Genomic DNA, 20,531 nt, shown 5'->3' on the forward strand with positions numbered 1-20,531 from the left:
TTACATTTACGATAAATTTTTGTAGTTTAATTTTAGCATTTAATTAATATGTTTAGTTCTTCATCTATTTCTTCAATTTCTTTATCTAGCATGAGTAGCTAAACTCATTAGCTAGGGTTGTGGCTCAACCCTAGTGTGGGTAATTGATGGGTGTTGCCATCTAGTGTTAGATTGACTATGGGTGTTTGCTATTTGGGTTGATTTTATGTTTTAATCTAGAATTGGTGGTTGCAAACACTGATTCAAGCTTTGTGGGTTTAACTCTTCTTGAGAAAGAGAGTCTATGACCCCAAAATTGACCCAACAAGGAATTGGGATGGACTCATGAGAAATGATAGTCCCAATTAACGGGTTAAACCTCGAGAGAGTAATTACCCTACTTGAACCCTAGTTGCTTGGTCTAATTTGCCTACCTATTTGGTCTCGAGAGAGTCAATTGGGCAAAATCACTCTCTTTACCGAAAGGTGTGAGAGTGGGTAAAATTGTGCAACGGTTATAGCATAAGCCCCAATTATGTCAATCGAACCTTAGTAACATCTACCCGTCAATTAGCCACCTAGGTAGTGTCATGACCCTAGTGCCCTTCTTCCCATTAGATTCAACTTAGCAACATTCTCGTAGCATAATTTAGTGTTAATCATAGGTTTTATAAAAATAGTTATAATTCGAAAACCCAAAAATGTTTGAAGTGACATTAGGAGTACAAACATATCTCTAGGCTAGACAGACAATCCAACTCCACTACTAGCTCCCTGAGGAAATCGATCCCCACCCTCATATCGAGTAAAAGCTATTGTGACCCGCTCTTCCTACCTTAGTGTAGTGTCGAGTTGGCAGCAATCACTTTTTGGTGCCGTTGCCGGGGAGCTTACGGTGTTGACTATCTGTTTATTTAGTTTTGTGTTTTGCTTCTCTTTCCTTCTTGTTTACTAATTTTTTTTGTGTCGATCAATAAGGTACAAATGGCTCTTAATGCAAATGACCCTCTCAGCTATGTGATAGTGGGGGAGGAGGTAGAGGATCTAGAAAAAGATGAGGTCTTACCTCAAGTTCCACGGAGAGGCCGAAATGCCAATGTAAATGCAAATGAGAACAACAATATTCCAGACCCTCCTCCGCCACCGCCGAGAGTGGCTCCCAGAGTTTCACCAAATCAAGGATATGACAGTGCTATTGTTCCTTCCTGAATCCGGGCGGGGAACTTTCAAATCATAAATGTTATGTTGACCTTGCTCGAGCAAAGAGTGTATTTCACGGGCGCCTCCGATCAAAATGCCTACAAGCACTTGAAGGGGTTCGTGGATACATGCTGGGGTAGCAAGCAGACAAACGTGTCCGAGGATGCATTGAGATTGAGGCTTTTCCCGTTCTCTCTTCAAGGTAAAGCATTGGATTGGTTAGAAAGGCTCCCCAATCATTCTATTACAACATGGGATAAATTGGCGGACAAATTTATTGTCAAGTTCTTTTCTCCAAGTCATATGGCAGCTCTTCGGGATGAAATTCTATCCTTCAAGCAAGAGCCAACGGAACCTTTGCACGAGATATGGGAAAGATATAAAACAATGGTGAAAGAGTGCCCTAATAACGACATGACTGATGCTATGATTCAACAAACCTTTTATCGGGGCATCAACACCACGAATCAATGCATTGTGAACCAATTGGCCGGAGGGAACTTTATGAAACTTTCTTACCAAGAGGCATGTGATGTACTTGATGAAATGGCTGACACCTCTTCGGCATGGCAAAGCCGAGCAAATGTGCCCCAAGGTGACCCCACGGTCATCCATTTACACAAGGAATTGCACGTTCATGGTCAAGCTATTGCCGAGCTTACTACTACTATGAACCAACTGGCGAAGGTGCAGTTACAACAAATCCAAAATCCGTGCCAAGTCAACGCAATGGAAGGTGTCACTATGCTTAAGAAAAGGCAAAGAGGGCAACAATCTCAAGGGAATTGTGAACAATATGACAATTATGGTAGTGGGTTTTCAAATGAGTGTTATGATGACCAAAATGAAGATGTTCAATATGTCAACAACTATCAAGGCAATAGAAGCAACTCTTCCAACCAATAATGGCGACCCCAAGGAAATTGGGGCAATCAACAACAAGGCGGAGGTAATTGGAATAACAACAATCAACAATAAGGTGGTGGCAATTGGAATAACAACAACCAAAATAACAATTGGGGTAATCAAGGCAACCAAGGGAATTGGAATGGTAATAGCAATAATTGGGGCAACAACAACAATCAAGGCGGGTGTAACAACAATGGAAACCAAGGCAACATGGGGATGGGCTTTCAAAGGCCCCCAATGTACCAATAACCGATCAATCCACCCCCTTTCCCTTCTCAAGGTCCTAGTTCTTCCGTAGGTGATATGGGAAGAATTGAAAGCATGTTCGAGCAAATGATGAAAAAGAACTAAGATTCTGATGCCCAATTGGCTTCTCATAATACATCTATCCGGAACTTGGAGGTGCAATTAGGCCAAATCTCTCAAGCGTTGAATACTCGTCCCAAGGGTGCTCTACCAAGTGATACGGTAGTGAACCCGAAGGGTGGGAATAACAATCATGTGATTGCGATTACAACAAGAAGTGGGAGAGGCGGTGATGTGAATGCCTCAAAGCAAAAGCAAGTTGTGGATGAAGATGTTGAGTTGCGTGATGATAAAGTACCTTTGGTTGTTGAAGATGTGGTTGAAGAGAATGTGAACAATGATGTGAGGATTGATATTGATGAGGCCGAGGTAGAAACTCAAGATGCCGTGAACCCGTCTAGGGAACACGTGATTGACATGCCCGAGCCGGTTGTGCCAAAAGCCAAGGCTCCTTTGCCAAGGCCACCTCCACCTTATCCTCAGAGGCTCGCGAAGCAGAAGAATGATAATCAGTTTAAAAAGTTCATTGATATGATGAAGAACTTATCTATTAATGTGTCATTGGTGGAGGCACTTGAACAAATACCGGGCTATGCAAAATTCATGAAAGACTTGGTCACAAAGAAGCGTTCTATGGATTGTGAGACTACAAAGATGACTCACCAAGTTAGTGCTATAGTGCATTCAATGGCCCTGAAGCTTGAAGATCCCGGTGCTTTCACCATTCCTTGCACTATTGGGAGTGCGGATTTTGCAAAGGTCCTTTGTGACTTGGGGGCTAGCATAAATTTGATGTCGTACTCTGTCTTCAAGACTCTGGGTATTGGGCAACCTAGGCCAACTTCAATGAGACTTCAAATGGCAGATCGATCGATGAAGCGACCTTTGGGCATTATTGATGATGTGCTTTTCCGGGTGGATAAATTCATATCGCCGGCCGATTTTGTGATTTTGGATTGTAAGGTGGACTATGTCTCAAAGTGGGTTGAAGCCGTGGCTTTGCCCAACAATGAAGCCCGGAGTGTTGTGGCATTTTTGAAAAAGAGTATCTTCACATGGTTTGGCACTCCTCGTGCTATCATTAGTGATGGGGGATCTCACATTTGCAACAAAACTTTTGACACGTTGCTTTCTAAGTACGGTGTCAATCATAAGGTTTTGACCCCCTATCATCCTCAAGCTAGTGTCCAAGTGGAAGTCTCCAACAGAGAAATTAAGAGTATCTTGTCTAAAACTGTCAATGCTAATAGGACCGATTGGTCGAAAAAGTTGGATGACGCTCTTTGGGCTTATCAGACGGCTTACAAAACTCCGATTGGTTTGTCTCCGTATAAGTTGGTGTTTGGGAAAGCTTGCCATCTTCCGGTGGAATTAGAGCACAAGGCCATGTGGGCTTTGAGGAAGTTGAACTTAGAATGGGATGTTGCAGCAAATCTTCGGGTTGAACAACTTAATGAGCTCGATGAGTTTAGATTCCTTGCCTACTCCATCTCGTCCTTGTACAAGGACAAAATGAAGTACCTTCACGACAAATATGCTCGGGGTAAGGAGTTCAAGGTTGGAGATATGGTTCTCTTGTTCAATTCCTAGTTACGTCTGTTTCCGGGTAAGCTCAAGTCAAAGTGGAGTGGGCCTTTTGAAGTTGTGTTCGTTACCCCATTTGGTGTTCTTGATCTAAGAAACAAGAATGGTGAAGTATTCAGAGTCAATGGACATCGGATCAAGCATTATCTTGGGAAATTTGATGATAGCTACGTGGTGGCACTTCTCCATCTAAAGTGATGTGCTGGTAACATGCATCGTGCCGCGACGTTAAATCAGGCACTGCTTGGGAGGCAACCCATGTTTTTTTCTTTTTGTTGTTTTCTGTATTTTTCTTGGTAGTGTAGATTTGATTTTTGAGCTAACTAATTGTGAGATGTTGCAGGGATTGAGTTGATGCAGTGCAAAATAGTTTGAAAAAAGTTGAACAGTCTCTAAAGTTTGGTAGTGCGGCCGCATTGCACTTTGTGTGGTCTGCACTGGTGATGGTCAAAAGTGGTGCTCTCTGAAGTTTGCCACCGCGGTCGCATTCTATTTAGTGCGGTCCGCGGCCGCGGTGTGCTTTTGTGCGGTCCGCAGAGGTTGCCTTTTCAAGCTTCAAGTGAAGACACCCAGTGCGGTTTGCAGTTGGTTTTGTGCGACCGCGCTGGTAGGTGAGGATGGGTCACATTGCTTCTCTATAAATAGACCCCAAGAGTCACCTTTTACCCTTTTCGAACTCTTAACACTCAGAAGCCTAAAAGCACTATTCACACTTTCATTTGATTGTAATTCTTGTTTGCATTGATTAGTTGCATTCCATCTCCACAATCTGGTAACATTTCATCCATATTTTATTGATTAATTTTATACTTTCCTTTTATTTTCATGCCCAGTAGTCTTAGCTTCTTTTTCTTCCCGTAGTCTTTATTTAACTGTTAGCATAGGGTAGTTTTAAATGTTGGGTTTATATGCTAATATGCTTAGTGATTGGGCAATTGAGTAGGGACAAGTTAGGTGTAAAAATTGAACAAAAATAGCAACAACTTAAACCCTAACTTAGTGCCTGTGCAAAATAATCTCCGCGGCCCACGGTCGCCTTTGTGTGGTCCGCGGTGCCCTTACACGGTCTGCATTGCCATTTTTGCGCGGACCGCGGTGCCCAAGTGACTGAAATTGAACCTATGCTCAGTGCGTCCGCATTGCACTTTATGCAGTCCGCGCTGGGCTACCGCGGCCGCGATACCACTTTGTGCAGGACCGCGGTGGAGAGATTCAGAGGAGTGGTTTCTAGACCTTACCCCAATGAGGACCGCGGTGGCTTTTGTGCGGTCCGCGGTGCACCCAATGCGGCTGCACTCCTTTTTTTGCGGGCCGCGGTACACTGTTTCTCCAATATGTTCTACAACTTTTGATCTTCTGTTCTGCAATTCATTTTCCAAAATCTTTCACTGTCTGTGTTGATACTAACAAAGCTAGATGTTTATGCTTGCACGAAATGGTTAAACAAAGAGGCAAAGGCTCGAAACAACCCGGCCGAGGTAATTTCTCCCGGGGAGGGAAGCAAAGGATGGTAAAACTTACTCCCCAGGCTCGAAAAAACATAAAGGATATGAGGAAAGCAATCAAAGCAGCCCACAGAGCCATTGACTACTCGGGGAGTGAGTACGAGCCCTCTCGGGAGATCTCTTCAGATTCAGTCCCACTATATATCCTGTATCCGGAGAACTTTCATGCATAGAGACACTCTTCCCTCTTCCCCCGATGCTCGAGCTTCAATCAACATTTTTTCTGGGTCATTTGAGGGCTCAGCGGCAGGTAGTAGGGATGAATACTCTACCTCTCCCACAACGTCAATATCTGGAGAGGGTGCTAGAGGTGATGAGGGAGATGGGGAGTTATTTGGGGGTGGCGTGCCATAAGCTGGGGGTGTTGACCGGACTAGAAATCCCGCTGTTTGGGAAGATAGATTCGTCAGCCAAGTGGCGTTCCACAAGTTCATGGAATGGTGGCCGGCACGAAAGTTGATTCTTAAGAGGAGCTTCATTGAAAGAGACCTTCTACCCCTATACCCCAATGTACATAGACAGTTTCAAACTCGAATGGGTTGGGAGCACTTCAAAGATAATTGTGTGAAGGCAAATGAGCATATGGTCAAGGAATTTTATAGCAATATGGCCCACATCTTGTAGGGCACTAAAGTGACCAAAGTGAGAAACAAAAATGTGGTATTTATCGGGAAGGCACTAAATGAATACCTGGGGTTCAACGAAGAAGATGAGTCCCTTTACAATGAAAAGTTGGCAATGGGCGAGGAGGTTCGTCTGTGGTTAGCCTCATACCTGGCAGTCCCGGGTACGGTTCAAGAGTGGTAGAGAGTAGGGGTCAAAATACTTCGGAGGATTTTTAACTTTGAGGCTAGGGGATGGTTGACTTTTGTGTGCAGTCGGCTCGATCCCACTACCCATGATCAAACTATTCTGCTTGCCCGGGCTGTTCTTGTTGCATCTATTATGGCGGGAGACCCTATCAACGTGGGCAATGTGATGTCCCGTGTCATTTCTGCAAAGGGGGTTGAGCATGACCGAAACTACCCTTTTCCCAGCACCCTCACTATGTATTTCAAGGACCTGGAGGTGGAGAAGAGACCTTTTAACATCAAGGTCAAACCTGTGGCTCCGTTTTCATGGTACAGTCTGAAGGGGTCAGCAACCCCAAGGACAAAAATTACAAGCCACCTGCTTCTGCTCCAATCGGCCAATCTGAAGAGCCGGTTGCGGTAGAGCCCTCCACTGAGCCTACGTCAACAGTCGCTGCATGCCTCCCGGACCTTCCACTACTACTGGTCCCTCCACTTCAGCTGGCCCAGGGATTCCATCTTCCCGGGCCCATCCTATCACTGCCCACCAGCTGAGCCAGACACTTCATAGCTTGAATAACTGGATGTCAGCTGCGTCATCCAAGTTGTCCATCTTGACTTCTACCATTGCGGTTCAGTCGGCACCACAGCCAGCACAGTTTCCACAGGCCATTGAGGATATATTGAAGAGGATCCTAGAGAGCCAGGGAAATATCATCAGTACTCAGGGTGCCTTGGCTAAGGCAGTAGATTCACATGGCAAGGCCCTGAAGGAGCTTGCCAGGAAGCACAAGAAGCTGCGCAAAACACGGGCTTCCAAGGAGTCGGTGAAAGAGCTGAGAGAAGATGTAGACAAGAAGATGGCAGACCAGATGCCTCTTGACTTATTATTCGGGGATCCAGCCCCAGCAGCAGCACCAGTAGCTGTCACACCTCCTTTTTACTACACCCCCGTAAGAGAGTGTATAAGGGAGTTTTTCCAATTAAAAGACAATCGAAATAGGATTATTTATTTATTAAATTCAGAGTCGCCACTTGGGATAATTTTATGGTGTCCCAAGTCACCGGTTCAAATCCCGAATCAAGAAAAGGATTGACTCTGTTTAACAGTTCGCGAATACAGAAATCCGGGTAAGGAATTTTGTTAACCCGGGAGAAGGTGTTAGGAATTCCCGAGTTCCGTGGTTCTAGCACGGTCGCTCAACTGTTATTTTTGTCTCAATTATTTGATTTTAAAAACACTTTTAGACCTATGTGCATTTTAGCTTTAAACCGCTTTTAATTATTTTAAGGAAGATTTCAACGTCATCTAAAATACGTCTTTGGACCACGCCACATGAAATGCACCCGTAATCCGAGACACATTTTATTTAACGTTGCTAAGATTTGGATTTGGGTCACATGAAATGCACACCCGGGTTTAGGAAATTAATTTAAATTACGAGCCCAAAGCAACTACGAAAAATGTGTTTTCTATACTAAACCTTTCTGAGTGTAGCCTGAAAATTCTTCTGCTCATATTCATGATGCATGAAAAGTTAACGTCCTAAGGCGTTATTTCTATCAAAAACCAACATGACACATATTCACTCTTGTTCAAATTTTATACAGCTAGAATATATAATCACAAAAATGAATCCCAAATCATGACCTCTGCATATAAAGAAAAAAACATGAATCAAAATAGACCAGTACATATGCTTCTAACAGGAATAAAGGCTCATTAGATATCTTAATACAACAAAATGGGAAGAAAGGTTTTAGAGTCACTTATAACTTGTTTCCAACTACCAATAATTTAAACAAAAGCGTAGGATTTTGTATATCAGACTAGAAAGAACATATAGAATTTATATAGTTAGTTAACATTAGAACTTAGCTGAATTCCTAAGACATAGCATCTAATTTAATAGATGTGATGATGGCTGCTGCCTCAATCAGTTTCAAATCTCATGGAACAGACAACCGTATCCTATACTTTGTAACAATTCTTATAAGTTATAACACTAACGTCTTAACCATTTTAAAGGAGATAATCACAATGCATTTGTGAATACATATGGACATGCTATCAATTGACGCTTTAGTTTAAAATGGAGAAGTTATAAACATGATTCCTAATACATTGACAGTTACTAAAAATACTTAGCTCATGATTCCGAACAAACAACGAACACAGAATGATGGCTTAAATTAATTACATCAGAGGTTAGTAAGATGCACTTCAAATATGTAAAAAGAAATGAGCGAAGTAACAACAACCTTTCCAATATATGCAGATTATAAACATGCTTAGACCTGCGGAATCGAAAAGAGGAGAAAAATCACTGACCTTTTGCGGGCATCGAACCGAGGCATTAGCTTTGGATCTACCGAACTCCGGCCTTGAACTCGCTAATTTGGATGATTGTTAAACGATGCAATAGTCAACAAAATGCAGCACCTCTAGTTAACAAAATCCAAGAATAAAACAGTTCCACAGTGCTCAAGAACTTCAAGATTCATCCGGACATCAGGAAAAATCCTTACTTAATCTTTCAATATATATAAAGATTTCTGACTGGTTTACAAGAAAATACGAAACCTCAACTGCATAGGAGCTCAGCGGCTATGGACTAGCAATAATCAACCATGAACAACCACAGTTCCAAGCTTCAATAATTTTTGAGAAATCCACAGAAGAGGATTTGAATTCCTGATCTTTGGTTACCTTAAGGGAAGAGGATTTGAATTCGTTACCTTAGGGAAAGGGAGGTCTGGTCACTGTTGCAGAGAGGATAGGAGAGGAGTGTCGTTGCTCCTTGGAAAGGAAGGGGTCCAATGGTCTGGTGATTTTCAGAAGATCAGAGAATGAGCGTTGTTTCCTCTGTTTTGTCCCCCTTTAATTTAGGTCTAAATTAGTTTTATAGTTTTTTTATGTTAAAGGGTATGGGCCTAGGGATTATGGGCTATGTCTAAAAATCAGGCCTAAAAATAGGTTGCTCGAGCCCAAGTTTTATTCTCTCACCGCGAACGAGACTAAAATACTACTTGATTTATTAATTAATCCTACTCAAGTAAAATAACTATTAAAATAAGACTGACCGTTAAAACAAAACTATTTTTTGGTATTTTTCAAGATTAAAAATGACTACAAAATATTAATGAACCTATTTTTTGTAATTTTGATTTTTTTGTAATAAAATAAAGTAAAAGAGTCAAAATTACTTAAAATATCTATATTATGCCTTATATTAAATATTTACGCGCTAAATATGAAAAATCTTGGGGAGGGTCAAAAATCACATGTCTACAACTGCCCCTCTTTGACTGGAAAGACGAAGTATTTTCAGACAAAGATCGACTAGACAAGTTTTTTGACCCGACCCTTATTTGGAGAGACTAAAACTAAGAGAAAAAGGGAATGTGACTGAGCCCTGGTATCTGAGCTGCCTACATATCCTTGGCTATAAAGGAATCAGGCCAAGTGTAGTTCAAAGATGAGTGAGAAGACAGAGTATGCCGAGGTGGAGAGCTGGTCGAGGTGCCGTTCCGCTGAGGTTCCAGTCCGCAGTCCCGTTATTACATCAAAAATCAAAACATGAAAAAGACTAGCTAAGCCTGTCAACTACGAGTTACAAGATTCCTATCTATAAGTCTTCGGAAGCTTGATCTTGAGTCTTGAATGGTTCTTCATGCAGACTTTGGATTTGAACCTTGACGCTTGCTAGTTGCAGGTGCTAGCTCATTCTTCTTCAGCTTTTCGGATCTAAACCGGGCATGCAGTGCTTGTAACCTCGGCCATGTCTTGAGCAACCCACGTCTTTCATCAACTTCTGCATTTGGATTAACTTCCTGTCTTCCCCTCCTTTTCCTTATTGCGACTAACTTCTGTTGATCATCTCGGGATGTTGACTCGCATTCTTGCCACGAGCTTCTTTTGTTGCTGACTTGAATTGTAATCTGAGATGTTTCCCCTTTCTCCAGGTGGACGCCTGATTGCTGAAACTTGAAAGTATTCCCTTGTTCTCCAGGTGGGCGCCTGATTGCTGAACTTGAAATGTATTCCCTTGTTCTTTAGGTGGGCGCCTGATTGCTAAAACTTGAATGTATTCCCTTGTTCTCCAGGTGGGCTCTTGATTGCCAAAAATAAACAAAAACAAAGAAAACTTCTACCTGAGTTTGACATATTACCAAATATCACTAAGAACTTGAAACCCGAAACTTGGACTATACTCCCTTGTTCTCCAGGTGGGTGCCTGATTGCCGAATTCGAAATGTATTCCCTTGTTCTCTAGGTGGGCGCCTGATTACCAAAACTTAAAATGTATTCCCTTGTTCTCCTGGTGGGCGCTTGATTTCCACAAAATAAACAAAAACGAAGAAAATTTTCTGCCCCAGTTTGATGCTGGGCGCATTGAATCATGTTACCAAATATCTCTAAAAGCTAGATCCCATTATCCAGGAGGGTCATAAAAACTCCTAGTTAAATGACGGCTTTAAAAATCTAAATCATATCTTCTAAAGGTGTTACTCCTGCTACATCTTGTTATCTAAGAAAGTCTTAAACTATATCCCATTATCCAGGAGGGTCCTGACAACAAAAAATTAAATCCCATTATCCAGGAGGGTCCTGAAAACTTAAAACTAAATCCCATTATCCAGGCGGGTCCTGAAAACCTAAAACTAAATCCCATTATCCAGGAGGGTCCTGGAATTTAAAATCAAATCTCATCTTAAGGGTGAAAATTTCAGAGCTAAATTCAACTTCCTAACGGTGAAACTTATTCTAAATCTTAGCATCTAAGGGAGGTATTAAACTAAGTCCCATTATTTAGGAGGGTCCTTAAAATTTCAAATTGAATCTTATCCCAAGCATGAAAACTTCAAAGCCAAACTTATATTTCCTCAAGGTAGAGCCTAGCTAGATCTTGTTACTCATGAACGTTTTGAATTTTAACTAAGTCCCATTATCCAGGAGGGTCCTGAGAATTTTAAGATTAAACTCCATTATCCAGGAGGCCCCTGAAATTTTAAAATTAAATCCCATTATTCAAGAGGGTCCTGAAAATTTAAAAACTAGATCCCATTATCCAGGAAGGTCCTGAAAACTTAAAAAAACTAAATCCCATTAACTAGGAGGGTCCTGAAAATTTTAAATTAAATCTCATTATCCAGGAGGGTCCTGAAAATCAAAAATCAAGTCTTATCTTAAGAGTGACAACTTTTATGGCTTAATTATACTACCCTACAGCAGAATTTACGCTAAATGTTGTTATCTAATTGAAATATTAAAGTTATGTCCCATTATTCAGGAGGATCCTGAAAACTCCTAATTGAATCCTATCTCGAGCATGCAAACTTCTAAGCTAACTTATATTCCTTTGGGATACATTTATGCTAGATTATGCTATTTCTGAACTTTAAACTAGGTCCCATTTTCCAGGAGGGTCCTGAAAACTATAAATTAAATTCCATTATCCAGGAGGGTCCTGAGAGTTTGCGGTCAAACCTATCTGGTTCTTGCCTTTCCTTGCAGTGGGTTTCTCCGAAACAAACAAAATTTCCTGCCCCCTGTTTCAAATCAAAGAAAAATCTTGTCAGTTTAAAATATGGTGGTTGGCCTTGACTTTGAGGGAGGTTGCTCTTTCACTTCTCATGATAACCGATTTCCACTCAAAGACCTTGCTTGTTCCTTGACTAATCACTTTCTCTGTCATCCTTATCACAGAAAATACCTCTTCTCCGTTCAGACCCAATACCCTCTATCTGTTGCATTACTCATGAACTGACATTTACCAACCTTTGTGTCTCCCATGAATCCCAAAGCACGTCAATTACCGTCCACTCAATGTGCATGTTGTTCTTTCCTGACTTAACCCACTGGCATTGGCCTCGAGGTCTATTGCTCCTTCACTTGCCATGATAACTTTGATTTTCACTTGAAAGACCTTGCTTGTTATTGGTTAACCACTTTCTCTGTCAATCTTATCACAAAAATACCCTTAATCTATTCTCCTAACACCCTCCATCTGTTGCATTGTCCATGAATTGATATGTATCAAACCTTTGTTTTTCACATGAATCCCAAAGTATGTTGATTGTTACCAACTCAGTGCGCACGTCGTTCTTTCTTAACTTATGCCACTTTGATGTGCTGGCTAGATCCCGTTTTGTGAAATTGGAAAGCTGGTGGCAAATTTTGAAGTCATTTCTCACTTATTTTGACCTTACAGACTCAAGAAAAGGAAGTAAACAAGACAAAAGGAATAGAGTAAAGGACAAAGGAAAGAGATGATCCCTAACAAGAAAACTACAAAGTAGAAACCTATCAGATGTGGATACCAACTCTAATGACCATGACATGCACATGTGGCTTATTCTGTTGAGCAAGTCTGATGTTCAACTCCTGTTATACCCCCTAAACCATGAAACTGGCTTCAATGCTCCAATTATCCAATCTAATTCACAATCCTTATTCGACTTGTAGTGCCCGAAGGGTTTTCACCATCAAGCCTCTCTCATTTTGTTCTTTTTGTCAACTTACCGTCGCCTTACAGTGGCTGTGAGGGTTTTCACCAATAAGACTCTCTCATTTTTGACTTCTCTTAGCTCCTGTCACCTTACGGTGCCCGTGGGGGTTTTCACCAATAAGACTCTCTCATTTTCATTATTTTCTGCTTGGACCAGAGTGTTGCCCTTGATATGAATCACCTCCACTTGCTTGACTTGGCATTTCTCAAAGACTGATCGGAAGGTCTTCCTTTGGACCGTAATGTGGGTTTTTGGATAGGGTTAGAAAGAAAGGGTATCAAAAGGCTCAAAACAACTCATTTAGGTTCAAAATTACAACTTTCGGAATCAGATTTCCTACAACAACCACAACTTCTATCCCAGTTTCTTTGCTTGGGTACTTTTGGAATTTTATTTTGATGGGACCGAACCGTGAGGCTGCCTACATATCCTTAAAAGGAATCAGGTCGAGCGTAGTTCATGTCATAGGAATTTACTTTGTTTGTTGTGATTTTTCTTTTCTTTTCTTTCTCTTCTTTTCTTCTTTTTGTTTTTTCTTTTGTTGTTTTTTTCCTCTCTTTTTCTTTTTTTTTCTTTTTCTCTTCATTCTTTTCTTTCTCTCTTCATTATTTTCTTTCTCTTTTCATTCTTTTTTTTGTCCTTTACTTATATTTTGCACTTGCGTTTCTGAACTTTACCACTGATTCCAAAAGAGGGGTATGAAAAAGAAATAAATAAGGCTCAAAAGGGTAACAAAGGATAAAGTGTTTAGATAGCAGAACAAAATGCCTTCATCATTCCAATCTTCAAAACATGCCCAGTACAAACAAACACAATTAAATAAACCAAAGGAATCATACACAATATCTTTTGACTGTATTAGAATTGATAACCATATCCACATATTTGCCCTCTACATCTGTTAAATACAAAGCACTATTGGAAAACACTCTCGTTACCACGAACGGCCCCTGCCAACTTGGGGAAAACTTGCCTTTAGCTTCAATATGACACGGCATGATGCGTTTCAATAGTGTTTCTTTATGTTCTATCCGCCCCAGTTTCACACAATTTGGGCTTGAAGTGATCTCAAAATGCCTTTACTTATTTCCCTCAAATGTCCTTACATCTTCAACATTGTTTCATTGCTTCGTGATTAAACTGACTTTTAAAATCAGGCTGAGAATTACGCGTGCATGTCATATCACTAGAGTCAACAGGAAAAGAACTATAAAAGAAAAGAGAACTAAACGAAAATGACTAGAAATCACAGAAAACAGAAAATGCAATTAGATAGATGGTGAAAGGGTTTAGACAACAAAACAAACAAACTAAACCGAGGTTACGAACCTAGAACAAACCTAGACAACACTAAACAGGCTATTATGACTAAACAAACTAAGCAAAATAAAAGGATAGAAGGGTTTGAGTTGCAAGGGAATATCCGAATTACAAACCTGAAATAACTCGAACAGCAGAAATGACACCAAAATAAACCACCAAAACTCCTCCCTGGCAAACCAAGAAAAGAGCGTTTTTCCAACCATCAAACTCAACATATTAGCCACTGACTTCTGCATCAACAATGCTAGGACCTTCACAAACCTCCATCACATTGTTCTGAACCGATTGTCTTTGGGTTCCCTTTGCCTGCTCATTCTTAGGATCAACCTCTGATAGCGCTGAAAGCTTCGTAGCACGTGGACCTCCAAGGATCCCAGAAGAATTATCACATTCCTTTTCAAAATAAATCATACCCACTATATGCGTCTCATTATGCACAGGTGACTGACTTTGGCTAGTGTCTGCTGCATCTGGATTTTGCACGACAATGTTGCCTGCATCAATAAGCTTCTAAATTGCGTTCTTCATATTCCAACACTTCTCTATGTCATGCCCTAGGGCATCCGAGCAATATGCGCACCTTTGAGAAAAATCAAACTTCTTTGGAAGAGGGTCTGGCATTTTTTATCTGGGTCGGCTTCAACATGTCCAATATCCTTAGCCTCTGGAACAGACTGGCATATGACTCTCCCAATGGAGTGAAGGTATTCTTCTTCCGTAACCTCCCGTTCTTAAAGGCTTGATTGGGCCGAAAACATGATCTAGGGGGTTTTCAGTAGGCTCGTGGAGGTAGATAGGCATTTTGTGGAGCTGGGTACTGGGAGAGTGATGCACGACTTTGAGAGTTCTGTGGAGAGAAGTGGCATTGGGGAGGATCATCTGGTGCATAAGGATATCCACGGGGGCGATGTTGAGGCTGGAAGTATTGATCGGAAAAGCCTATTGGATCATCTTCTTTGTTTCTCTTTCTTCCACCCAAGCTTACTGGGATATTCTAAATATTTTTCGAACAACTCATGATTTTGCCTGACTTGATTCCTTTTTCTATTAGCTCCCCCATTTTTAACACATCAGTGAAAGGCTTCCCTAGGGACGGGATCAAATGACTGAAGTAGGTGGGCCCCTAGGCTTGTAGGAAAAACTCAACCATTTCTTCTTCACCAATCGGGGTATTGACTCGAGCAGCCTGCTCCCTCCATCTGAGCCCAAACTCTCTAAAGCTTTCCTCCGGCTTCTTTCCCATTATAGATATAGAGGAGCGGTCTGGGGTAACGCCTAATTTGTATTGAAAGTTTTGAACAAATCTTGAGCCATGTCACCCAATGTAGGTCACTTACCAACATCTTGACGAGCATGCCAGTCTAGAGCTGCCCCAGTCAGGCTCTCACTGAAATATGCCATCATCAAGTCATATTTCTCTCCAACACCTCTCATTTCACTGCAATAAACCTTTAGGTAGGCTACCGGATCCCCATACCAATCATACAAGTTAAATTTTGGCACTTTAAACCCCGCGGGCAAGCGAACGTCAGGGGACACAGACAGTTCTTTGTAAGCCATGCTTCCCTGGTCTCCCATTGCTTGCTTGTTCTTTAAGGACTGTTCTATGCCTTTCAGCCTCCTGGGTGCCCCATCTTTCCCTTTTCTTCCTGTGAACCTTTCATTTTCAACATGAGGCTCATCCCTGGGGCCCTGTTTGTATGAGTAGGGAACCTTGTGGGCAACCTCTCAGGGGTAATATTGGGCATCATGAGCTTGGAGATAAGCGGGTGGATCTCGAGAGTATGGAGGATCATCTGGCATTGTGTTCGGAGTTTGGGTAAAGGCAGCATCTAGGAAGCTAGGTGGTGGCGGGGGTAGCGCCTTCCCAGTCATCCAAGCCTTATACATATCAGCCATGTGTTGTTTTAACATCTTTACCACTTCAACCAACCCATTGTCCTGTTCAACCAACTGCTTTCGAGCGCTGGTATCAACCAACTCAGTTCTGTTGTTGTCTGCCATTGCCTTCGACTTTATATTGTAGAGAAGAGTTACCACTTTAAAACCATAAACCAACCACCCTTCTTTTATGAATATAACAAAATGAAGCCATCACGTTAGCGTTAGAGCATTTAACATAAGATAATTTCACTTTATGTGCAATGCACCTAGCCACAGTTATCGGTTCTAAAATGACTTCGAGGGTACAAAGGTCAGTTGACATCATCCCAATTTGTTCATTTCAACCTCTATTTTCTTTGATTTTCTAGCACTTGCTTGATCATTTTCCTTCCTCTTTTTCTAATTTCACTCTTTTCTTTCCCCTCATTTCTCACATCCCACAATTTCATCTCTGTTTTTTCTCTCTTTTTCCCTTTTTTCCTTTTTTTTCTTTTCTTTTAACAGTAAAAAAAATGATTCGATCGAACCCTATGTTGGTTGCCTACGTATCATGACGCCGCATGAATCAGATCTTTGCGTAGTTCTGGAAGAACGAGAATAAAGTAAACAAACTAACGTTCTTTTTCTTTTTACCTTAATGACTACTCTGACGAGAAAATGAAAATAAAAGAAGCAAATCTCTTTTTGAATTTTCTAGACTTAATGTTCTATAACCTATTCTAAACTCAAGCTTAACGTTCATATATATTTTTTCAAGACAAATACCCCGTGGAAAATTATTAAAGTAAACCCTAGAAGAGAAAAAAAATATTTTTTGATTCGTTTTTTTAAGGAGGAAATATAAACAATAAACCACAGAAACATATTTTGAATTTTTCATTTGATACCCTGACGCGATATTTCGAAACGAGCAATGAACAAGATAAAATAAAATGCTTTTGGATTTCAATTTTGATTACCTAAAAAAAATTCTAATGATAAACAAAAGATAAAGTATTTTTTCTATGTACAATATCCTAAAGTTCTAATGAAAATAAAATAATTTTTTTTAATCCTAGATATTGCCTAAAGGAAAAACAACCTCAAAATTTTCTCATTTCTAGAATTAGTATTCTAAAGAAAATTTATAACGAAATATAAAATGCAACATCTCTTTTTTTGGATTTTTGAGTTACAACATATTTTCCAAATATAAAGCAGAAAATACAATAACAAAAGGCTTGACATTACTGTACAAAACTAGAAAGTAAAAGACGAAATAAAATGAAGAACAGACTCAAAACTTAAAAGTAAAACAAATCTCCTCAAGCAACTCCTGACTGAGCGATCATGACCGGATGGTCACAGGCTGTCTGTCATGCTCAAACTTCGGTAAATAAATTCACACCTGTATGAGAAAACTTTAAATCAACACTATGTGAGACAATAACACTCCCTACTGGACACATGGAAGACATGGTTGAGGCTATTTTTGCAAACTGGCTTATTTGGCCACAAGGTGGCTAGAAGTGCAAAATTTGGCTATGACCCCGCAAAGCCAAGAACCTAAGATTTACTAGGAAGACCGTACCCTATGTGGGTTGCCTACATATCACGCCCCGAAAGACGAGAATCAGGTATGCGTAGTTCGGGCAGATTGGATACGGGCGAGAATTAAAAAAAGCCAACAAATTTAGAGAAAACATATTTTTTATCTTTTTTTAAAAAAAACAATGATGAGACATGTATCTTCTTTTGGATTATTACGGAAAATGATGAAAAAAATGCAAAATATCTTTTTTTTAAATTTTCAAGCTCTCTTTTTTTTAACAAGAATGTGACAAAAAATATAATCGGGCCCCACTCGCCTTATCTTCACACTTCACCCTCTTTTTTTTTCCTTTATTCTTTCTTTTTTCATTTCTTCATCTACCCTTAGCTATCATTGGTCCGCCAAATAACCCTTTTTCCCTTGACTAAATGCAACATGTAGCACATAAGATGCATCATGATGGTCTTTTTCATTTTTGGTATACCTGTCCTAGACAGACCCAACCCCTATGTTGAGTCTCCAAAGTTAAATGCACATGATGCAAGCAAATGTTCCTACTAAGGATCCGACATGAGGTCTTGTTGTACTAGGTTTAAAACCTGGGTTTATTGTTCTAGACCTGGCTTACCCGAGCGGACAACTCGAGCTGGGAGGGGGGCAGCGTACCGGGAATACAAAAGCTTCACCGGTTTTGCAACTTGTCCGAACCTCGTTCTAAATTTGGGATATGACTCTAACAGAAAAGAAGTCACACGAAGTGCACACTTCTTCATGATTTAGAAGACTCAGAGAGAAGAGGGATTTCGCAACAGTTTATATACAGTCTATGGAATATCAAAGCGGTAAAAGCAATCAATTAGCACATTAGGCCCAAATCATGTAACAAAATTAGATAATGGATAAATCCAACTATAACAATTATTCTAAGCTCGAATTCTTGAACCCTGAACCAAAGATTATGGGTTCTTTCCCCAGCAGAGTCACCAGAGCTGTCACACCTCCTTTTTACTACACCCCCGGAAGGGAGTGTATAAGGGAGTTTTTCCAATTAAAGGACAATCGAAACGGGATTATTTATTTATTAAATTCAGAATCGCCACTTGGGATAATTTTATGGTGTCCCAAGTCACCGGTTCAAATCTCGAATCGAGGAAATGATTGACTCTGTTTTACAGTCCGCGAACATAGAAATCCGGGTAAGGAATTCTTTTAACCCGGGAGAAGGTGTTAGGCATTCCCGAGTTTCGTGTTTCTAGCACGGTCGCTCAACTGTTATTTTTGGCTCAATTATTTGATTTTAAAAACACTTTTAGACCTATGTGCATTTTAGCTTTAAACCGCTTTTAATTATTTTAAGGAAGATTTCAACGTCATCTAAAATATGTCTTTGGACCACACCACATGAAATGCACCCGCAATTTGAGACACATTTTATTTAACGTTGCTAAGATTTGGATTTGGGTCACATGAAATGCACACCCGAGTTTAGGAAATTAATTTAAATTGCGCGCCCAAAGCAACTACGAAAAGGGTGTTTTCTATACTAAACCTTTCTGAGTGTAGCCTGAAAATTCTTCTGCTCATATTCATGATGCATGAAAAGTTAACGTCCTAAGGCGTTATTTCTATCAAAAACCAACAGAACACATATTCACTCTTGTTCAAATTTTATACGGCTAGAATATATAATCACAAAAATGAATCCCAAATCATGACCTCTGCATATAAAGAAAAAAACATGAATCACAAATAGACCAGTATATATGCTTCTAACAGGAACAAAGGCTCATTAGATATCTTAATACAACAGAATGGGAAGAAAGGTTTTAGAGTCACTGATAACTTGTTTCCAACTACCAATAATTTAAACAAAAGCGTAGGATTTCGTATATCAGACTAGAAATAACATATAGAATTTATATAGTTAGTTAACATTAGAACTTAGCTGAATTCCTAAGACATAGCATCTAATTTAATAGATGTGATGATGGCTACTGCCTCAATCAGTTTCAAATCTCATGGAACAGACAACCATATCCTATACTTTGTAACAATTCTTATAAGTTATAACACTAACGTCTCAACCATTTTAAAGGATATAATCACAATGCAGTTGTGAATACATATGGACATGCTATCAATTGATGCTTTAGTTTAAAATGGAGAAGTTCTAAAGATGATTCCTAATACAGTGACAGTTACTAAAAATACTTAGCTCATGATTCCGAACAAACAACGAACACAGAATGATGGCTCAAATTAATTACATCAGAGATTAATAAGATGCGCTTCAAATATGTAAAAAGAAATGAGCAAAGTAACAACAACCTTTCCAATATATGCAGATTATAAACATGCTTAGACCTACAGAATCGAAAAGAGGAGAAAAATCACTGACCTTTTGCGGGCATCGTATCGAGGCGTTAGCATTGGATCTACCGAACTCCGGCCTCGAACTCGCTAATTCGGATGATTGTTAAACGATGCAATAGTCAACAAAATGCAGCACCTGTAGTTAACAAAAGCCAAGAATAAAACAGTTCCACAGTGCTCGAGAACTTCAAGATTCATCTGGACATCAGGAAAAATCCTTCCTTAATCTTTCAATATATATAAAGATTTCCGATTGGTTTACAATAAAATATGAAACCTCAACTGTGTAGGAGCTCAACGATTATGGACCAACAACAATCAACCATGAACAACCACAGTTCCAAGCTTCAACAATTTTCGAGAAATCCACAGAAGAGGATTTGAATTCCTGATCTTTGGTTACCTTAATGGAAGAGGATTTGAATTCGTTACCTTAGGGGAAGGGAGGTATGGTCACTGTTGCAGAGAGGAGAGGAGAGGAGAGGAGTGTCGTTGCTCCTTGGAAAGGAAGGGGTCCAATGGTCTGGTGATTTTCAGAAGATCAGAGAATGAGCGTTGTTTCCTCTGTTTTGTCCCCCTTTGATTTTGGTCTAAATTAGTTTTATAGGGTTTTTTTAAGTTAAAGGGTATGGG

At 40.2% G+C, this 20,531-nt stretch overlaps 1 long non-coding RNA gene across 2 annotated transcripts in view; it reads right to left on the reverse strand.

Annotated features, from left to right (window-relative positions):
• LOC107800927 (uncharacterized) overlaps window positions 1-9,141 on the reverse strand; it is a 41,990-nt gene extending 32,849 nt beyond the window's left edge. For both annotated transcript variants that reach the window (XR_012710678.1, XR_012710677.1), the window contains exon 1: window positions 8,607-9,141. This is a non-coding gene — a long non-coding RNA (uncharacterized LOC107800927). The remainder of the gene's footprint in view (window positions 1-8,606) is intronic.
• Between the last annotated feature and the right edge of the window lie 11,390 nt (window positions 9,142-20,531).

Source organism: Nicotiana tabacum, chromosome 6 (assembly GCF_000715075.1).
Source record: "Nicotiana tabacum cultivar K326 chromosome 6, ASM71507v2, whole genome shotgun sequence".
NCBI classification, from domain to species: Eukaryota; Viridiplantae; Streptophyta; class Magnoliopsida; order Solanales; family Solanaceae; genus Nicotiana; species Nicotiana tabacum.